The sequence below is a fragment of the Squalius cephalus genome (assembly GCF_949319135.1).
Source record: "Squalius cephalus genome assembly, chromosome: 12".
NCBI lineage: Eukaryota > Metazoa > Chordata > Actinopteri > Cypriniformes > Leuciscidae > Squalius > Squalius cephalus.
The window spans coordinates 31,582,981-31,606,664 of record NC_137133.1 but is presented as its reverse complement, the minus strand read 5'-3'; the positions used below and the strand labels follow the sequence as shown (position 1 = coordinate 31,606,664).

Sequence of the window (23,684 nt, the reverse complement as noted above, 5' to 3'; positions counted from 1 at the left end):
AGTTAGACAACATGTGTCAGGACCTACTCATTGTCGTAATCATACTCTAGATCTAATATTATCACATGGAATAGATCGATGACATCTCAGATCATTATCTAGTCTCGTGTAAACTTCATTTAGCCAAGGCTGCAAAGCCGACTCCTTGTTTCAAATTAGACCTATTACTTCTGCCACTAAAGATTTCTTCATCAATAATCTTCCTGATCAGTTTCATCATCTCAGCATCCCGGATAGCTTAGAAGAACTTGATATTGCAACAGAAACTTTTAACTCTTTCTTTTCCAGCACTTTAGACACAGTTGCTCCGTTGCGCTTAAAGAGGATTAAAGAAAATAGTCCAACACCGTGGTACAACGAGCACACTCGGGCCCTTAAGAAAGCAGCCAGAAAAATGGAGCGCAACTGGAAGAAAACAAAACTAGAGGTATTTCGCATTTCGTGGAAAGAGAGCTCGATTGCTTACAGAGAGGCCTTAAAAGCTGCTAGATCTGCTTATTTTTCAAACCTACAGTATTAGAAGAAAATAAACATAATCCAAGGTATTTATTTGAAACGGTGGCTAAACGAAAAAGAAAGCTTCAAGCCCAGAAGTTTCCAAGCAACACAGCAGTAATGACTTTATGAACTTCTTCACTTATAAGATTGACAATATCAGGGACAAAATTATAACTATGCAACCGTCTACTACAGTATCGCATCAGGCAGTGCATTGTAGTCTCCCTGAGGGAAAATTTGATTCATTCGTTGCTATAGGAGAGGAAGAATTTACTAAACTCGTTAAATCATCTAAATCTACAACATGTATGTTAGACCCTATACCGACTAAGCTGCTGAAAGAGATGCTCCCAGAGGTCATAGATCCTCTTCTTAATATCATTAATTCGTCTTTGTCTCTAGGATACGTACCAAAAACCTTTAAGCTGGCTATGATTAAACCGCTTGTTAAAAAAACGCAACTTGATCCTACAGAATTAGTCAATCACAGGCCGATGTCGAATCTACCTTTTCTGTCAAAGATATTAGAAAAAGCAGTGTCTTCACAACTGTGTTCCTTCCTTGAAAGAAATGATATCTGTGAGGATTTCCAGTCCGGTTTTAGACCGTACCATAGTACCGAGACAGCTCTCGTTAGAGTCACAAATGATCTGCTCTTATCATCCGATCGTGGTTGTATCTCTCTATTAGTGTTACTCGATCTTAGTGCTGCATTTGACACTATCGACCACAACATTCTTTTAAATAGACTCGAAAATTATGTTGGCATTAGTGGAATTGCACTAGCATGGTTTAAATCATACTTATCTGACCGTTATCAGTTTGTAGCAGTAAATGATGAGATGTCTCATCGATCACAAGTTCAGTATGGCGTACCACAAGGCTCAGTACTAGGACCGCTGCTGTTCACTCTGTACATACCATTAGGAGATATCATTAGGAAGCATGGCATTAGCTTTCACTGTTATGCTGACGATACTCAGCTGTATATTTCTTCAAAACCTAACGAAACTCACCAATTCACAAAATTAACGGAATGCATAGCTGATATAAAAAATTGGATGACTCGTAATTTCCTACTACTTAATTCTGAAAAAACAGAGATTCTAATTATTGGACAAAAAACTTCCTCACTTAACAACCTAGAATACTGTCTAACACTTGATGGCTGCTCTGTCAAGTCTTCGTCGTCGGTTAGGAACCTGGGTGTGCTCTTTGATACCAATCTTTCATTTGAAAGTCACGTGTCTAGTATCTGTAAAACCGCATTTTTCCATCTTAAATATATATCTAAATTACGCCATATGCTCTCATTGACAAATGCGGAACAATTAGTTCATGCGTTCATGACCTCAAGGCTAGATTATTGTAATGCTCTACTGGGTGGTTGTCCTGCACGCTTAATAAACAAACTACAGCTAGTTAAAAACGCAGCAGCTCGAGTTCTTACCAGAACCTGGAAGTATGACCATATTAGCCCGGTTCTGTCAAAACTGCATTGGCTGCCTATTAAACATCGCATCAATTTTAAAATATTGCTGATTACTTACAAAGCACTAAATGGTTTAGCTCCGCAGTACTTGAGCGAGCTCTTAACGCATTATAGTCCTTCACGTCTATTGCGATCTCAAAATTCCGGCCAGTTGACAATACCTAGAATATCAAAATCGACTGCTGGCGGTAGATCCTTCTCCTATTTAGCACCAAAACTTTGGAACATTCTTCCTAACATTGTCCGGGAAGCAGACACACTCTGTCAGTTCAAAGCTAGATTAAAGACACATCTCTTTGACCTAGCATTCACATAATACATTATAGACTATAGAATTCAATGTTAGGCTGCATAGATTAGGTCAGCTGGAACTGGGAACACTTCCCATAAATCCTGATGTACTCGTTACATCATGAGAAGAATGGCATCTACGCTAATTTTAGTGTCTTTGTTTATCCCAAGGTTTTCCCGCAGCCAGCCGGATCCAGGCCGTATCCAGATCTGATGAAGGACCTTCGCCTGAACCCGATCCAACGCAGTGCTGAAGTGCCAACTAGTCTCTCCCTATGGAGGATCCCTTTACCACTCTACAGATAAAGCATTGTCGGGAAACTCAATTCGCGTACCTACCCCGAATTGATCAAATAAAATAAAATTCTGTATCAAAAATTATAAGGAAATGCCAGTACTTTGTTTAGGCTTGGTTTGTAGGGAATTCCAAACCTGCGCACATATATTCAAACGCACATAACTATAGAACCAATTCTTAATGCGCATGTGGCCGCCATCTGCGTTTCTCACAGGTTCGCGTTTAAAGTCTGTGTAGAGAGAATGGTGTCGTCTTAGCGGCCCCAAATTTAATAACAAATGATCGTTGCGACGGAAGCGAATCAATCAAAACTAACTTTAGCTGGAAAATAACTTTATTAAAGAACCGCTATAAAGCCAATCTCTGTTACCTTAAATTATACGTTTATCTCTGTAAAGCTGCTTTGAAACAATCTACTTTGTTAAAAGCGCTATATAAATGAAGATGACTTGACTTGAGTCACGTATCTTGTAATTAAGAGGCTGTTTACATTACTGTCCAAATGACTGTCCAATGGATAATTAAATGTGATTTCTCCTATTTCCCATAATTCAGAGAATTGTCTGATTTCTTGGAGGTTCTGGGATCTTCTCTATGGCCGAAAAGGAACGTGGTTTTGCTCCTCTGGTGTTCCGACTGCATGGAGGAGCTCCGCTGGTGGTGCGTGAGGTTCTGCTGGAGCGAGGATGGGAGGAGTAGGAGGAAGGAGACTGGAACCTCTACTGGAGATCCTCTGGCTTCCGAAACTCTGACTACAAAAACATCCTGCCCTGGCAGAGACTGAACCACCATCTCAAAATGACCCACATTACACACAAGGACTATCTAGCACGACATTTGAGAAGAATGAAGAGCGCTTTCGGCGCAGCCTTGTATGACTTCAGCCCTGCTGCTTTCATACTGCCAAACGAATACACAAAGTTTCTAGGGGTGTAAACTAAGAATCGCACCACTGATGGAGGGAAGGTATATTTCTGTTTAAAGATATCAAGGACTTGGTCTACGACTCTTCAGTAATCATACAAAGATACATCAGCAACCCGCTTCTCATTTCAGGCTACAAGTTTGATCTCCGCATTTACGCTTGCGTAAAGAGCTTCTGTCCTCTTGTGATTTACATGCACCAGGAAGGCCTAGTCCGTTTTGCGACTGAAAAGTACAACCTTGCTTCTTTAGACAACCTATACTCTCACCTGACGAACACCAGCATCAATAAGTTTGGATTGTGCTACGCCATGGACAAAGAGCGAGCTGGCCGAGGATGCAAGTGGACCATGAGCAAATTCTGCAGCTTTCTTCACAAACATGATGTAAACTAACTTCTCCTTTGGCACAGGATCAGCAATATCATCACGTTGACTCTGCTCGCAGCCGTTCCTTGCATTCCCTCCAACCCCAATTGTCTGGAACTGTTAGGGTTTGACATCCTCATCGACTCCAGCTACAAACCGTGGCTTCTGGAAGTCAACCACGGTCCGGTGCTTTCATTAGACTGCCCTGCTGATGTAACTGTCAAGAAGGGGCTTATCAATGATATAATCGACCTGATGAATTACAGGATGATGGATGGTTTCAGACAGAAGGAAGACCTCAGAAACCGATATACAAGATCAGGTAGATGGTATTTACAGCCAAAAATTCCTCTGCTACCCAAAACTTTGCATGCTACTCCATCAGGCAAGAGAAGCTGGAATCAGTCTATCTCAACCTCTTCAAGTTCTCAAGACACTGTGTTGTGTTCTGTGGATGATTGTGAAATAACAGCAGGTATGTTCACCCCAATTCAAAATCCACAATGTCCAGTGGACATGAAAAGGCTCCACAGAAGCTGGAGGAAATTAACGTTGAGGTGGAATCTGATAACCTAAAACTCACAATGCTTAACAGTACGAGGCAGTCTCACAGAAATACACCATCTTCCACATTCAAGTTGCCTTCTCTTCACATACATAAACTCAAGTCCCCAACCATCCCATGGAACCACAGGACTCAGGACAGAGACATCCCTCCTTGTCGTGTTGGAGACTTCATACTGACGTTTCCCTTTAATGAGGCTACGTGGAAAGCCTCTCAGGACCAAGTGGATGTTAAGGCTATTGTGAATGAGGTCCGTAAACTCACAAAAACACTGGGATCTTCCTTTAACGAAAAAAAGAGGACAAAGGCAGACAGCAGTCAGAGTTGTAATGCTGTCAGGGACAAATTTGAGTCTCTGCTTTGGTGGCCAAAAGATCCACCTCTTCTCAGCGAATGCTACTCCTCAAATTCAAAAACTAAGTAAAATGGTTTAAGTAGGCCTAATTTTTTCAACGATTTGTAATCTTTTACAAGACAAGACAATTGGGGAGAGCATATATATCGCACTTGCACATATAATAATAGCTTTTTTACTAATTTAGACAGAATTTTGTTTTTGCCTTATACATCTTTGACATGTTAGCAATTGTTACATATGACAATTAAACTCACTTGTGTATGTTTTAATGTTTGTTTTTTCTTTTAATGCTCACCAAGGCAGCATTTAGTTATGCAAAAATACAGTAAAACACCAATATTAAGAATTGTTATTACAATTTAAAAGAACTGTATTTAATTTTTAAAATTACATTTATAATGTTTCTGACCCAGACTTTGGATGTGGATTTTATTATTTTATTATATATTATTAATATATAAGATCTTAAAGGAACAGGTCAATATTGTCATTTACTCACCTTCGTTTCCAACCTTTTTGACTTTCGTTCTTCTGTGGAACATAAATACATGTGTATTGAAAAACATTGAAGTCCAAAGAACATTGTATAAAACTTTCATTGTATGGGAAAAAAACAAACAAACACTGAGGCATTTGTCAAAATACAGTAAATTCGTTCCTGTTCCTGTAAACCAGGTTAAATAAATAATGACAGAATTTTCATTTTTGGATGAACTATCACTTTAAGAGAAAGTGTGTTATATTTATAACTGTAATGGGGCATCCCACTGACAAGTCTATGCAATTATTCACAACTCTTGGTTTTCTCCATTAGAGGTCGATGGTTGGCAGATTAACTAAATCTCTAAAAACTAAAGTCCTCTGTCACTGTGCTGCCCTGGAATGTAGCGTTTGTATTTTGTATTCATGGTCTCATGGTCCACAAATGCTGCCCTGGCACTGCTAAACAATTCTGAATTCTGAAAATGATCATACATGGACAAAGATTTACAGAGCAAAAGGAAGTAATCTGTGTGATTCGAAATAACACATTACACATGCTGTGAATATAAAATATGTTGAAATTAATAATTCATGCTAGTTTTTTGTCACAGTTAAACTCCTTTTCTGTCTTATTTCTTTCAGCCTGACCTTGACACCACTCATTCAGCAGAAAATCCGGTATTTAACGCCTCACACATGATCGCTAATATGTCTTCTGTCTGTGTCATTCATGCAGCCCCTATCTGACTCAATTCTGAATCACACATGAACAGAAAAAGCCATTGTAAGTTTGTCTCATCATTACTATCACAGTTATGATGAGGTGTTTGAGACAATGGGTTCTCTTACGAGAGTACTCTCGTGTTGCGTAAGTTTAGCTTACGGTATGGGAAAACTCCTTATCTCGAGAATACTGAAGCAAAAAATTATCCTTAATTTTTCAACATGTAAAATGCATTTGCTGCAGCAGACAGACATAGGCGAGGCAGCTCGCTCGCCCAGTTGCTGCTCTGCAGCTGCAACCTATTAGTGCATCTTGGCATGACTCCAGCGCCAATGGGAAGCCTTCCCGCGCCACGTCATGACCCGCCAAAATGGGTGTGGCCTAAGCCTATAAATAGCCATCGCCCAGGTTGCACAATGATTTTGTCTCCTTCAGCGAGTGACTTCACTTCGCTGGATCTCTGAGAGTGGAAGCTACATCGTCGAAAAGAGACCACTCCCCTGGGGAAAGCTTGGCCCTGGATAGCATATCTGGGGCCACGTTCAGGACGCCCGGCACATGAGCCGCTTTCAGCGAGCGCAGGTTATGCTGGCCCCATATGAGGAGGCGTCTTGCTATTGCAAGAAGGCGGCACCACGTCCATGGTGCGCTTTGCAGTAACATTCACTGTAGGGAAGAATCTTCCCCTCAGAGTGTCTCAGAGGATGATGGGTCTCATGGCCTCAGCCTCGACGGTGTTGCAACTGGGTCTGCTACATATGTGCCCCTTTCAGCTGTGGCTGAAACAGCGTGTACCAGCGCGAGCATGGACATCAGGTTCGCTTCGTCTCACGGTGAATCAGACATGCGCAGCAGCTCTGAAACCATGGATGAGAACCGGCTGGTTCCAGACCGGCGTGAACCTGGGCACCGCCTCACAGATCAAAGTGCTCTCGACAGATGCTTCCAACACGGGTTGGGGCGCCCTTTACGAAGGGAGACCTTCCATGGGCTTGTGGTCAGACGCAGAGAAGCGTCTACACATAAACTGTCTAGAGATGAAAGCGGTCGAGAACGCCCTTCAGTTCTTCCTCCCCGTACTAAGGAACCACCACGTTCTGGTCAGAACAGACAACACATCAGTGGTGTCCTATATAAATCACCAGGGCGGCCAAAGGTCCCGGAGCCGTCTTGCAATAGCAAGACGCCTCCTCATATGGAGCCAGCACAACCTGCGCTCGCTGAAAGCGGCTCATGTGCCGGGCGTCCTGAACATGGCCCCAGATATGCTACCCAGGGCCAAGCTTTCCCCAGGGGAGTGGTCTCTGCATCCCACGACGGTGCAAAATATCTGGGACATTTTCGGCAGAGCAGAGGTAGACCTGTTCACGTCGCAAACCAATGCTCACTGCCCGATGTTCTTTTCAAAAGAAAGGGACGCGCTAGCCCTAAACTGGCCCAGGCGCCCTCTCTATGCGTTTCCCCCAGTCATCTTGTTACCACAAGTAATCAAGTGAATCAGGGAGAGCAGATGCTCGATACTCCTCTTAGCCCCGCTATGGGAAAATCAAGTTTGGTTCCCAGAACTAGTAGAACTGGGGAACACAGCTCCATGGCCGATTCCGCTGAGGAAGGACCTGTTGTCCCAGGCCCGGGGAGCAATTTGGCACCTGTACCCAGAGCTGTGGGCCCTACATGTGTGGTCGATCAACTATCACCATTTCACCTCCCAGAGGGAGTGCTAAACACAATCACACAGGCTAGAGCTCCATCTACTAGACGGCTCTACGCGTCTAAATGGTCTGTGTTCGCTAAATGGTGCTCAGCTCGCAACTTAAACCCGCTAGATTGTGAGGTAACGGTGGTGCTTTCTTTTCAACAAGAGATGTTGGACAGCGGGAGAACCCCATCCACGCTCAAGGTGTATGTGGCGGCTATAGCGGCTTATACGAAGCCCGAGAATGGCCAGTCGCTGGGAAAGAATAACCTCATAATCCATTTCCTCAGGGAGGCTAGGAGGCTGAACCCTCCTTGGCCACCCTCGGTTCCAGCTTGGGACCTTTCCTTGGTCCTAGAGGCCATGAAAGGTGGACCATTCGAACCATTACACGCGGTGGAGCTGAAATATCTGTCCTTCAAAACCGCTTTTCTGCTGGCACTAGCCTCAGTAAAACGGGTGGGCGACCTGCATGCGTTCTCAGTGAGTGCTACGTGCCTGGAATTTGGGCCTAATGACTCTAAAGTCATCCTCAAACCAAGGCATGGTTACGTCCTGAAGGTGCTTGCGACCCCTTTTAGAGCACACGTTATTTCCCTTTCGGCCCTCCCTGCGTCTGACAGTGAGGTCGGAGTTAACTTCCTCTGCCCAGTCAGGGCTTTAAGGATTTATGTGTAGCGCTCTGCTGCCTTTAGGCAAACAGAGCAGCTTTTCGTTTTGTTCGGTGGCCGCGTCAAAGGACTAGCCATCTCGAAACAGACCCTGTTCAGATGGATAGTAGAAGCTATCGCGTCAGCTTATGCGTCCAAGGGCCTTGATTGTCCCTTGGGGGTTAGAGTCCACTCGACTAGAGGCATGGCCTCGTCTTGGGCATGGACAAGTGGGGTCTCACTTCATGACATTTGAATGGCATCGGGCTGGGCCTCACTGTCTACATTTGTAAGGTTTTATAACCTAGAAGTGCCCGCCTTACAGGCCAGGCTGTTCTCAGTCTGATTACCATATTAACATTGTCTACCCAACCCAGTTTGATTAGACTGTTGATATGCTGCAACGTCCTGTGGGCTTATGCAGTTTCAAGGTTGATGTACTGCCTTAACTGTATATGTGCGTGCACCTATCTCACATTACTGAGTCGTCCCTCCCCGTTCCGCTTTGTGTGTATCTCACTTACATGAACCCTGGTTATACTGGCCGTGGGACATTAGTGTTGGAATTCCGCACGCACGGCATTTTACATGGGGTTCCCGTAGCATAAGCTAAACTTACGCAACACGAGAGTACTCTCGTAAGAGAACGACACTCGGTTACTAACGTAACCTCGGTTCTCTCTAGAGAGGGAACGAGTGTTGCGTAACCTGCCGTGCTTGTGCTGCATTATGGTTTCGCTTTAGTCGACTGAAATCATTGTGCAACCTGGGCGATGGGTATTTATAGGCTTAGGCCACACCCATTTTGGCGGGTCATGACGTGGCGCGGGAAGGCTTCCCATTGGCGCTGGAGTCATGCCAAGACGCACTGATAGGTTGCAGCAAATGCGTTTTACATGTTGAAAAATTAAGGATAATTTTTTGCTTCAGTATTCTCGAGAAAAGGAGTTTTCCCGTAGCGTAAGCTAAACTTACGCAACATTCGTTCCCTCTTTCAAGAGAACCAAGGTTACGTTAGTAACCGAGTGTCGTTTTGTTTGAAATATATGCAGTGTTGCATGCTTAGTTAATATAATAATCTGATGTTTAGTTAAAGTAATATGTTTGTACATTAATAAGATAGAACGAATGCTTGTTACTTTAAGGGTTGGGAACGGAAGTGACGTAAAAGCTTGAATGTTTTTTCACACAGTTCGGTAATGTAAAACGAAAAAGCAGAAACAATAAAGAAGTGAAGTAAGCTCAAGTACGAGTCGTATTACAGACATAACAATTGGCGACCAGGATGGCTGATGATTTTCCCATGCTGTCGTTATCTCCCCCGAGCCCCTTTTTGCCCCATCCCGGCGAGCCTACGGTCCCATGGGAACAATGGAAAAGATCGTTCGAAACGTATCTCTTAGCAATGGGCCTCGATGCTGTCCCGACGAAGCGGAAAATGGCCATACACTTCACTGCCTGGGAGCCGAAGGGCAGCGTGTGTTTCGCACACTCGGAGACGCGGATGATTACGCTGCTGCGATGACATTGTTAGATCGACATAAAAAAAAAAAACAGAGTCTCCTGCTGAAACGGCTGCTGTTCCAACAGCGCAGACAGCGCGCTGGTGAGTCGATTGCTCAATATGTCGCTGATTTAAGAGGGCTGGCAAAACCATGCTGTTTTGGTACTTTAACAGACGAGATGATACGAGATCAGTTAATTGAGAAAACAAATAATACACTCATTCGGGAGCGGCTGCTGATGATCTCACTTTAGAGAAAGCTGTAATTCTGGCATCTCAAATCGAGTCTGCTTCCCAATGCGCAGCTAAATTAAACATGGGACATGAATCAAGTGTAAGCAGTGGGGACATGATACAAGAATGCACACAAGTTAAAGGGGCAGAGGCAGATATATCTTTGAGTGTGGACGTACAGTATGCATACCCTCAAGTTCAGCGCCGATGTGGAAATTGTGGCTCCACTAGACACTCATCACGTGCCCTTGACTGTCCAGCACGGGGACAAACATGTCGACGCTGTCAAAAGCTGAACCATTTTGCAAAATGGTGTTGGTCTGCTCCAGTTCAAGCTCCTTCACAGCGAAACCCGCGTGCTAATGCTACAACCCCTGCTATTATCCATTTAATAAACACCAATTCAGCAGGGTTTTCTACATGCACTGTTAATATAGCGGACTCTTGTATTCCTTTGCTAATGGACACGGGGGCTAAAGTCTTGCTACTCAATATGGCCACTTAGGTAGGATTTTTCTAAAAAAAAAAACATTACAAATTTGTTTAAACTGTCTTTATATACCAATACATAATTAAAATGTAAGTACTCTGAAAAAGAGAATATAAAAATCGAGTGTCTGTAGACCTCTCACGACTGTTGTAAACACAGCTAATTATTTCCATTCACTCCACCCCCTCCCTTCTGAGCTCCTTCCAAAGCCACGCCCCCAAAACACATGAATGCGCAACGCCAAACGCTCAGGCTCAGCTGGAAGACGCATTTATTTACCTGAGACGAGTGGAGAGGAAGGAGCGCAGTGCATGCAGTGACATCATGTCAGAATCACATGTAATAAAATACCTAACTTTATCACTATAAATATAAACAAATAAGATTTCTTTTAGTACTCACTATCAAGCTAGCATATCGATACTGGTAAAGTTTAAAATATACTTTGTTTGATTCGGTAACAAGCTATATTTATAGGTAACGAGCTATATTTATAAGTCAAAGCTAAAAACAGGTTGCATTGATACACGTTTTTCCATTACCATCAGTTACACTATGATGAAGGTGAATTTCGTGTAAGATTCATAACATATACAGTGTTTTGCGAGTTTCCATGAAGAAAACATTGTTGACTCTAATGAGGACTACACTCCGGAGACAAGTACCGCTTCGTCGGTTCGAGGACAGGTCCGGGGTCGAGGGCGAAGCAGAGGAGGTCGTTCAAGAGTGCGGGCAACCAGGGTCCGAGGAAGTAGTTTTTGCCTTGTTTGCCTTCGCTGACTGAATATGCAGGTGCTTTGAATTTTGAATGCTCTTTCTCTGCCATAATTTTACTCTTCGTAGGTTCCGCGCCTCTCAAATCAAATGGGTGCACGTGCATATGGGCAGATCTAGCAACAGGGGTGGTAGCCATGGTTGCGAGAGTGAGTGACAGTCGCCCAAACCAATCAATTGTTTCGTCCCGATTGGAAATAATGAGCTGTGTTTATTGCAGATTAAAAGGTCTACAGTCACTAGATTTTTATACTCTCTTTTTCAGAGCACTTACATTTTAATTATGTATTGGTATATAAAGACAGTTTAAACAAATTTGAAAAAAAGTTTTTAATAAAAATCCTACCTACCCTACCTTTAATTTGGATCCAAATGGTATCAAGAATTACATTAGAATTAAATTACACTGAAAATTTAAAATGATTATTTAATTATAATTTCATTTTATCCAGTAAGATAATAGCCCGTTTTATTCATGTTTGAGGGCTTTTGATACGTTCCAAATTCTGAGGAAATTTTATTTACAATGCATTATTTTCCTTTAGGAATAAAGGTAGGGGTAAACCTACATTTGACCTTACTGAATTTAACCGAATTTAACGCAAAATCACAGTATAAAAGAGCAGGCAAAAATACCCGGATGGCCTATTACTTCCGGCGAGATTCTGAAGTGTGTATATGATGGACACTTTACTATCCCATGAGGCCACGGGAGATGATTTGTGAATGGCAGTGAAGCGATGCAATCAAACACTTGGTGGGTCACAAGATTAATGACAACATGGCAGATGTAGTACGTCTAGATTACATTCATACTACCAGGGACGTCGTTAGGCCTATTTAAGGCGGCGTTCACATATCGCGCCTAAAACGCATAGAAAACGCTAGACGCGCCGCGTTCTCCTTTTTCCAAAGCGCTCGGGTGGTTGCGCTCCGGAGGCGTCTGTCGTTGCTAAGCTTGGTTCTTGTCACATGACCTGCGGTGCGCTTACGGCATTCTGAAAAGTTGAGATGTTTTTATCTCGATGCGGCGCGGACGCGCTTGGAAAAAAAGAGCGCGTCGCACCGCGACCGCGTCGCTTCCATTATGAGCGCGCATACCGCGCGCCTACATTTGAAATAACGAACTTGTGCGCGCAAAAGACCCAATATGTGAACAGGCCCTAAGGGGGCCGAAGCTACCCCAAAATGTTCCTAAGCCCCCCTAAATGATAATAAGAACAACAATAACAATTCAATTTATCAATGACCGTATCCTCATTCATATTTAGACACAACAAATGATATACAGTATATCCAGCTAGCCGAAAAATCGGAAGTTGGACAGAAGTACAAAGAGTCGTTGTGCTATCAAGATGATGCACCGCACCGTCTCATTGCATTGGTGTGAACTGTGGCAGCTTTCAGAGCGTTGCAGACCGGAGCGCTGCAAGTAACTGGAGGATTCATCTCGTCTCGTCGTTACTCAAGTTTGGTCTGAAGTTGAACTCGCTATGCACCCTCCCGCCCACACACACACTGATACACACGCTAGCCTTGTTTATACTTTTGCCTGGCTCCGCAGCGCGATTCTCCGCAGCACGATTCTCCGCAGAATGCGCGCGCACCTCCCCAAACGGACAAGGCGTTTAAGGCCTATACACTTCTGCGTCGAACTGCCGCCGTAGCTACGTCGTAGGCTGTGTGTAGCGCGCGTACCCTACGGCGTACCCTGACGTGCACCTCTCCAAAAATGTAACAACGCGTCAATTCTACGCGGACGCAAGCGCTGTGATTGGTCTGCCAGAACCCCTCCCTCGGGGTTTCACATGCTCCCTAGGTGCGCGTCAACGCGGACAACGACGCAGAAGTATAAATTAAAACCAACACGTTGCCTACGGCGTATAGGCTCCGGCGTAGGTCCGACGCAGAAGTATAATGTGGCCTTTATACTCGATGCGCTCGCCGTGGTACTATTCTTTGAAACGAGAGGGGGCGACTCGAGTAATTGTCCTGTAAACCATCAGGAATCAGCGGTGAGAAGAAGAAAGCTATACACACGTGACAATGTTTATTTTAGTACACCACGACCAATACCACACTACAAAATAGAATCGTGTAAAACCCAGTAAACCCTGAGATTATTACTCGTGACAATAAAACAAAATATATGGATATGAGAATGTGTATACAGTATAACTAAATTAACGATCTCTTACATATTTTCTAATTTCACTAAACATTTAATTGTTTTTCGTGAACATTTTTTTTAAACATGGATCTTTATGTTCATTAAAAATACATTAGCCTCGTCAAAACTTTACAAAACAAAATTACTTTGAGGCTTGAAATCCGATTTAGCCCAACAAATGGAAAACCCTCATCCTCTCCCTTCCTGTCTTTCTCTCTTTTGGGAAGATGAGGTTAGGGGGAAACAGGGAGGATTGGTGGTGGTGAAGCACACACATGTCATCGTGAGCCATGTCGATTTTGCTAAATAAAGACATTTTTGTAGGGTGTCAGCATCTCTGTTCCATTGTGCATTGTGCTGGGACCAGCAACAGAAAATGCCCTCCAGATCTACATCCACATCAGTAAACAGCAAACAATGGGCACTGCTAATGACTCACGCCTGTCATTAGTAGCTATCAGCAGGAAAAACCCGTCTGGCCTGCTGAATCACAAAGAAAACAAATGAGCTCCCATTCAGTCGGTCAACTCGGTACAACACATGACTATGGGATATCGCGCTCTAGCGCCATCTGCTGAAGACACCTTTATTCAAGCCTGAAAAACAAATGACACATGACGACGTGGGTGGGGCCACCTGCCCACAGCATATAAATGCAGTCGTATGCATCATACCCTTTGTTCTTCAGCTCTTCACCGTGCTGCTAGAATGCCATCACGCCACAGTTTTCATAGGAATAGCCCACAGTGGTGATTCCTATCGAAAGGCTCAAACAGAGAAAAGTGTTAAAAGCATAAAGTTTAGCATTGCTAACTAAAGCTAATAAGTCTTTTTCTCTGGAAAAACAAGAATTCTTGCACATGCCCAATGACATGTGGTTACTTGTTGTCCGAAAAAGTTACACACGAGCACTGCCCTGTGTGTTTGGGGATTGTCCACGCTAAGCTGGCTCTCTCCAACACTGGAGCATGTATACACTGCCGACAGCTTCGTCGTTCGACACTCGAGCGGCGTGTAGCGTTTGTTGAGCGCTCGAGGGTACAGCGGACAGACACGGCCCGCTTCTGTCCTCAGGTGCTGTTTCAGATACGGCACTAACCGGTTTTGAGGAAACCACAGGTACTTGGGGCGACCGTATGGAAGCCGGGGAGGTTATGGATGATTTTAATAATGTTCCCCTGATGGCGTCGTTGGAGTGTAGGGAGGAGGACTCTGTCTCGCTGGAAGCGGGCGAAGAATTCTTTGATGATAATTTTCAGCCGGAGCAGGTCACAGCTTCCCCCTCACTCTCAGAGGCGATGGGTGGAAGTGAGTTTATGGAGGAACCCTTCATTGAACTATGTCGAAGTGCGGCAGCAAAGCTGTCGATGGAGTGGCCTGCCCCTCCCCCGGTTCAAAAAAGCTCGTGCTTCGGCGGATTCTATTTATCTCAGGTTCAAACTGTGGTAAGGACACATCTGCCACTTTATCCAGACTGTATAGCAGAGCTTACAGCTTCATGGTCGAAACCCATGTCTTCTCTTTCCCCGGTGCCGGGAATGAGTAAGTTCACCGACCTCGAAGTGTCACGGTTCATGGATCTGTATGCTCATTTCTGTGTGTGTGTGTATGTCTGTGTGTAGGTCCACTCGTTGGGCTTGTTAGGGTTAATTAATCACTGCGCACCTGATGAGTTTATCAGAGTGGGCACAGGTGTAACTCATCTGCACTGTCTTTATCTGGCTGGCGTTCTGTGTGTGTGTTATCGGATCGTTGTTGCTCATGTCTTGTCTTGCTCTCTGTCAGCTCTTCTAGTGACTCGAGTCTGTATACTTCTGCTTGCTGTTCTCTCAATCTCTGGATGGTGAGGACTGGATGAAGTTCTTCCTTGTCTTAGCTGAAGACGTGGCATGGCCAGATTTATTCTGCACTTCTACCGAGACTGTGTGTTTGGAGTTGTCTAATAAAGACTGTTATTTGACTCGCAATTGGATCTTGAGTTTCTGTTACGTGACACGAAGGAGCACAAGAAGCAGGGTTAATATCAGCTCCTCCAATGGAGCATTCGCTTGCGACTTACTTGGCTCCAATGCAAAATAGCGGTATTGCGGGCATCCCCACTCTCCCGTCGGGACCGTGTAGGTTCATCGTACTGTAGCGTTAATAGAGTGATTCTGACCATTTAATTTAGCTCAAAGGAATTATTAATCAATTTATAGGGAATTCGAAAGAATCACTTAATTACGACCGAGGAAATGACTCGTTCAGGGTTCATTTGAACCGGCCGTAACCATCCGCTCTGCAGCGGATATAAATTTCCAAACTATAGTGAAACACTATTTATTAGCAAGGTAACTTAAATCAGCAGTTTAAGACATTAAATTCGTAAGCAGATAACACAAGTAACACTTCTCTTTAAAATACAAACAAGACTTTATTGATTATTCTAACACATAGACTAAAACTAATATCTAACACAAACACACACACACACATTCATACGAGTTGCAGAAAGGAAGAGAGTGAGGAAAGAGTGAGTTTAAGAGTGAGATGATGAAATCTCAAGTTTCTATGCACTCAAGACATGACCTGAACGAACCATCAAGCATTAATTTAACCCTTCTATCGTTTTAGGCAGGTTATTAAATTTATATCAATGCACCAGTTCAGTTTAAGAGTCTGGAGGTACTTGCGTCTTTGCTTTTGGGGATTCCCTTCTGTCATAAAAGGGGGTTTCCCAAGTTCGTTGCCTGGTGTCCTCGTGCTGGGATAGATGTCTGGGGCGGCCAATCACGTGGTGTGTTGGCGGATGAATGAAAGTCTTTGTTGAAGCTGGCTTTGCAGAAGAAACGTGGACTGAAATCTTGCCGCAAAACTTAACTTAGAACCGAGACTCACAACGGAAAATAAGAGAACTAAGAAAAGAAAGAAATTTGAGACGAGAGTAGTTAGATGGCTTGAATGAAGCTGTTGAACCTGTTCTTCTGATCTTGATTTGGGTTCTTTGTCTCTGTGCATCTACATGGTTACTTTTTCTTGAGAGAGAACTACAAGCTTTGTTTCAGGTCTAAGATTTTAAACTCAAAAGTTTGTCCAACCTCCTAAAGAGATTTGACCAATTACACACTGTCTTTATTTGTCTCATCGTAAATCATGCGTTATCTGGGATCTCCTTACTCTCCAAGCTCTAGCAGAGAGTACAGAGGCCACAGTTTAGACATCATTACTATTATAAGAATACGAAACATTTTACACAGGTTTCAATCAAGCCATCTTTTGAATCACGAGCATACGATCATACTGATATGAAACACAACACACTTTCATTCAAACATCTAACAGTTATAACCATTAAATGACTTACATGGGATCTAAGCTTATTAAACATGCATATAAGTGGTAGAAACAACATAGAATTATGTGGTTGCATGATGTTTGATTATAAGTCCATCGAAAACTGTTCTGGGATGATTTTATGTATTGTTATGGGGTAAATCTAAGTTTTCTGTGGTTTGGAGAGATTTTACTCTGGGTCATTCAGAGGTCCTTAAGAAGAAGATGGCCTGTTTTGTATCTCTGCCGTGGGCTCGAGCAGCTTCTGCTGTTATCTTAATCGAGCACTGAGTTGTGCCATCTCTGAACCAATCATTCTTTTAAAAACCATCTCACATTGACAAGTTCTTCCATTAGTTGGCCATAAAAGTTGGCTGGAGTCTTTTTTTATGGTTCTGGAATGTTGAGTTCTGTGTGGAGTTATGTTTGAACAAAACACCTGGAAGCTTCATTTGTGTTTGATTCGCACTCAGTCGTTACAGTACAGACAGACTTAGCAGGATTTATGGTGATCAGGCCTGCACGGCTAGAGCCTTGAGCACAATGTCCCTGCTACAAACATATCAGGCTATTTGCTTGGGTGAACTAAGCGAGGCCGTGTCAGAGGGAAGACCGTGTGACGAACTCATGGGGGAGGTAAGATCCACAGCTGATTATATACTGAGTACAACACATTGTGCGTTGGTATCGTTAGGTCATGCGATGGCCAGTACAGTGGTGGCTCAGCGCCATCTATGGTTGACTCTGGCGAACTTGCCGGAACGAGATCGGAATGCGTTCCTCGGCGCACAAATCTCTATAACGGGTCTGTTTGGAGAGGGTCTTGACGCGTTTCAAGCGCGATTTGAAAATTCAAAGAAACAGGCAGAATCTCTCAGGGGCTCATTGCCTAGAAGGTTTAACAGACCAACACAGTCGGCTGCTCAGCCAGGGTTTAGGGTGTCTTCTGCGGCAGCAGCGCCGAGACCCAATGCTTGGGAGGCTAGGCCTAGGCGAATGTATGCACAACCTAAACAGCAGGCGGGGTCGGGAAAGAAAGACCCGCCCCCAGTGAAAGGGAATTTTTTCTCCGCAGAAAGGAGGGGACGGCCAAATTCCTAGCTTGCAAAAGATGGAGGATCATCGGCCCAGAGGCAGCCACCTTCTTCTCTCAGTGAAAAAGAAACCTTGCAAAAGAGCGGGTTCAGTGTTAAGTTCAATTTCAATAAAGAAACTTTGTGTTCAGCATTCAATGTCTCAATTTATGATTTGTCAAAACAATCATACAATGCCTCATGTATTGATTTGTCAGAACAATCAAAATGTATTGAAACCACCAAACTCACAAACGAACCATGTGTTGTCAAAGGGGGTAAAGGCAGGGATATCCAATATCCAGCAATGCTCAATAAGAGAGGTGGGGGTTTCCCCGGTGATACCGGGAATCCTCGCTGTCAGCCTGGAACGGTGGCACGCATGCGCACCAACACCATGGGTTCTTCGCACGATTCGGACGATGCGGCTATCGGCTGCAGTTCCTCTCACGCCCCCCCCCCCCCCCCCCCCCCCCCCCCCCCCCCCCCTGTTTCGGGGCGGGGTAATTACGACATCAGTGTCGGGGGAGGTTTCCCCAGTATTAAGAGAAGAAATTCGTGTTCTTCTCAGCAAAGCTGCACTTCAGGTGGTTCCACAGGGAAAAACGGAGGAAGGGTTTTACAGCCGTTACTTCCTCCTCCCAAAGAAAAATGGGGGCTTACGCCCGATTCTGGATTTACGACAATTGAACAAGCACCTCAGACGTTACAAGTTCAAAATGCTCACAGTACGTTACCTACTATCCTCTCTGCGTCCCCGGGAATGGTACACATCAGTGGATTTGACCGATGCGTACTTCCATGTCACAATTCACCCGGATCACAGAAAATTTCTGAGGTTCTCCTTCGAGGGGACTGTATACGAATTTCAAGTCCTGCCGTTCGGGTTGTCCCTACCCACTAAGCAAAATTATGTCCAAAAGATGTCTTTTCAACGTCTTTGTCACAAAAGTCGGACGTTGAAAAGACGTCCACTGAGGGTCTAGAATGAAAGTTTTTATGACGTCTTTTTTTGACGTGTTCTACACGTCTGATATAGACGTTCATCGAACCTTCGTACAAGGTTAAAACTAGTTCAGATGTGGGCATTGTGGACATATTTCAACATAATTTATGGTCTCATTTAGACATAATTACTTTGACTATTGCTGTCAGATGATCTCAGTGAGAATTAACAGAGGTTTAGATGTTGATATTTGTTTAATTTGAAGTGTCACCATTGTGGTGACCAGTGTTTGCTTTAGTTGGGCTCTTGGTCCCCATTACTTTTACTTAAACTTTTATTTGACTGCTTTAACTGTGTGTTTGTAAAACACAAATGTTGTGGCAGAGAAAGCCAATAATAAGTAACATCAGCTGTTTTCAGCTTATTGATGATGATGAAATCATCACAAAACAAGCATCAAATGTTGTCAGATGTTTTGGAATTCATAACCACCAACCTTGTGGAACTGCAATATTGGTGCAAAAAGCATTAAAATGATCACTTATTTGAAGGTATATAAAGCATGTGCACATGATGTTTTGAGCAAATGTATCATATAGTCACACACAGACATCAAGATTTTGGATATGATTCACAACAACGGTGACAATCAAAACAAAAAAGCTTGAGAATCAAGGATGAGATTTGTACTATGAAAGCTACCCATCATGCATTGCAGCATGAAGCTTTTTTTTTTAATTGTCACCATTGTTGTGAATCATGTGCAAAATCTTGATGTCTGTGTGTGACTATATGATATATTTGCTCAAAACATCATGTGCACATGCTTTATATACCTTCAAATAAGTGATCTTTTAATGCTTTTCGCACCAATATTGCAGTTCCACAAGGTTGGTGGTTATGAATGCCAAAACATCTGACAACATTTGATGCTTTTTTTGTGATTTCATCATCAACAATAAGCTGAAAACAGCTGATCTTACTTATTATTGGCTTTCTCTGCCACAACATTTGTGTTTTACAAACACACAGATAAAGCAATCAAATAAAAGTTAAAGTAAAAGGAACGGGGACCAAGAGCCCAACTAAAGCAAACACTGGTCACCACAATGGTGACACTTCAAATTAAACAAATATCAACATCTAAACCTCTGTTAATTCTCACTAAGATCATCTGACAGCAATAGTCAGAGTAATTATAAATAAGACAATAAATGATGTTGAAATATGTCCACAATGCCCACATCTGAACTAGTTTTAACCTTGTACGAAGGTTCGATGAACGTCTAGATATTGGACGTGCAGAACACGTCAAAAAAAGACGTCATATAAACTTTCATTCTAGACCCTCAGTGGACGTCTTTTCAACGTCCGATTTTTGTAACAAAGACGTTGAAAAGACGTCTTTTGGACATCATTTTGCTTAGCGGGTAGCGGCGCGCACATTCACGAAGTGTGCAGAATTTTTGTGAGTACAACACATTGCGCGTCCACATTTGGACGATCTACTCCTGACCGCAGACACCAGGGAACAAGCAGTATTGCAAACACAAACCCTTGTCTCCCACCTACGAGCTCTGGGATTTTTTATAAATCTCAAGAAGAGCTCCCTGGTTCCATGTCAGCAGATTTCATATCTCGGTTTAAAGCAATGTAAGAGATGGCTGGTACGGTGACCAGGAAGGGACATGTTCGGTTCACTTAATTTTGTTGTGGGGAACGTCAAAGTTGGGAATGTCATATTAACTCGTGGGAACGTAATAAGTCGTGGCCACAAGATCATTTTTTCGAGCTAACGTCATCCTTATGTCGTGGCCACGCGGTGTCAAGTTGTGGTCTCGAAGTCATCGTATGTTGAGGGAACTATATATATATATATATTTCACGAGTTCACACTTACAAATAAGTCAGATAGAATAAATGCGTATTTGGCGTGCTGTCCGAGGAGAGGGCTCCGGGCTCGGTATTTGGCCCGAACCCAGAGTACTCCCCCCGTATTCCTGGCTGAGAAAGAACAAGCCAAGAGTGAGGAGTCGGGGTGGTGGAGGGATGCTGAAAACTGTCAAGGAAGTTAGGTGAGTTGACAGAGTGAATATATATATATATATGCTTCCTCTCATGCTGATAGGGTAGACATGGTAATTGTTTGATGAGTTGATTGATTGATTGCTTGCTTGATTATTTGAACGTGCTCCTCCCGAACTTTGTTAATAAAACATCATATAATATTATATTATATTATATATTTTATAGATATATAAAATGTATGTATATTTTTTTTTATTGTGCAGGCCACGACTTCTTTATGTTTAGGGAACGATAGGCCTATCTATTTTGGCCAGAACGATGACAGAATTTACTTTCTAAAACACTTTAATGGAAATCTGAAATGTTGCCTTGACAACTAAATTAATTTTAGTTGGAATAATTTTAGAGTCCACCTGTAGTCAATAATTTTATCCCCTTAAAACTCACCTTTGATCACCAAAATTACACATTTAAACGTTTTTTGCTTGAAAACTGCCTTAAAGTAGCTTGAATGTAACTCTACACCCTTGCCTCATTTAGTATGATCAGTTCTACCAATGTGCAAATTAGCCCCGCCTCCACTCACTCATTCCAGGGCGGCGTTCAGCCCAGACAAAAAAGTTGCTAAACGTTTTCTAAACGGAAACGGTGGTGCATTGAACACCCGTTGAACAACAAGGCTGGTAAACAAGAGGTTGCTGGTTCGATTCTCACAAAGAGTGAGCAAATGAACCTTTGTGCTCCTGAGCAAGACACATACTTACAGTAACCACACTTAACCTTCTTACTGTGTACTGTAACGTCAGATAAAGTGAACACTTACTGTAAACAATATGGCCTCAAATAAAGTCTGAGGTAAGGAGTGAAGCGCACAGATAAACCTGGGTGGAATCACAGATGTGTAATTACTGTATGACTGTCCCTGCCCAGCTGTCAGAAGAGATTACATCAGTTTATCACATCATATGCATCACAAAACCTAATCCAGCTGGTAAAACATTATCTGAGAGTGTTGACAGTAAAAGGTGAGTCTACAAAGGCAAGTCACAATAAAAAATAATACAAATACTTCTGGCTATCGGAGTCAATAAATCTAATCATTATACTAAGTCTTGTGTCAAAGACAAGCATGTGTTGTTATGATGAAAATTTACAAAAGTAACAGGATAAAGGATACATTTGATGTAGCTTCATGATGCTTTGATGTTTGGTTATGATACGTTCTTGCTAATAACTCTAAACATACAAATAACATCTTGATATTCTACTTGTGCAAATATGATTAATAACTAAGATAATTGAATAAAGATATAGAGTGATTATCACATCCGGCATATATTCCTGATAAAACATCAGACTTGCTCTATTTTTAATAATATAGGTCATGGTAAATGGTCTTTATTCTAATTGGACATGATAAAAATAAGTAATCAAAATAATAATTATTTATATACGTGTGCATTGGAATTAGTTTTTTATTTAATACAATTCAATGCGGAAAGAAAATTAGACATACTGTAAGCTAAACGTTTGAAGCTCTGGTTGAATTCATTGTATAAATATATATATTTTTTATCACAAAATGGACTGCATTTTGTTTTAGCAGGAAGACACTTAATGAATTAGCTTAATAAAATGTCTTTAATATTTTATTACATAGTAACCCTTGAATGAAACGAATAAGGCATGTGAAGCAGTGCTATCTTAGAATAAAAGGTTCTATATGGAACCCTAAAGGGTTCTGTCAGGCACTTCATATAGAACCTTTTAGGGGTTCCCATCATAGGATCATTTGATTGATTTTGTTTTAATTCATTTTCAGTTTTAATAAAATTTTAAGAGTTAAACAGCTTGTAAACATACTTTATCACTAGAACAAAAATGAAAATTAAACATGAAAATATGCAATCAAGACATTTCCCCTATTATAGAACCTTTTTGGCATAATGGGTTCTTTAAAACTAAGCCAAGACGGTTCTATATAGAACCATGAACATTTTTTTCCTTTTTTTGTAGAGAAAAATAAAGCCGTACACCACGTATCGTGTCTAGCGACATTCACAATATAGCATGACCTCTAGTGACTTCAACACTATCAGAAAAATGGTACAAAAGTCTTCACTGGGTCAGTACCTTTTCAAAAGGTACTAATATGTACCATTTAGATGCTAATATGTTTCTTTAAGGTACGTATGTGCACCCTTTAGGGGTAAATAAGGTACAAAGATGTACCTTTTGAAAGGTACTGCCTCAGTGACTGAGAATAAATAGTCAGACATCATTTTTTTATGATAGCAACAAAAGTTCAAGGTTTGTAGCTATATGGTAAAGAATACAACCTCATATATAAAGGAATTGGATTTCATTGCACAATACATAAGGGTTGCACAAGTAAACTCTGCAATTAAAGGCTGTAGCAGTCCACACAAATATTTATATTGTTTTTGTTTTTCATTGTGTTATCATGGTAACTGAGCTTCCAAGTGCATAAGGAAGTGGTGCCATTTATTATTATTATGGCCAAACTTAAGTCTGTGCTCCAAAGCGTTCAAGATTTATGACCGTTTAAGTTTCATTTTCATTCAAAGGGGTCCTTGATTATGATTTCACTTTTTTAAACTTTAGTTAGTGTGTAATGTTGCTGTTTGAGCATAAACAACATCTGCAAAGTTACAACGCTCAAAGTTCAATACAAAGGAAGATATTTTCTTTTACAGAAACTGCTTTTTAAGGACTACAAGAAACGGCTGGTAGGGTCTACAACAGGGGTGGGGAACGCTGATCCTGGAGGGCCATTGTCCCTAAT

The 23,684-nt window shown here is 42.4% G+C and overlaps 1 pseudogene across 1 annotated transcript; it reads left to right on the top strand.

Moving 5' to 3' along the window:
- Positions 1–3,173: 3,173 nt before the first annotated feature.
- LOC307168983 (putative tubulin polyglutamylase TTLL2) lies at positions 3,174–4,896 on the top strand (annotated as a pseudogene). Its single transcript has one exon. The product of its transcript is annotated as a putative tubulin polyglutamylase TTLL2 (transcript).
- The last annotated feature ends 18,788 nt before the right edge of the window (positions 4,897–23,684 follow it).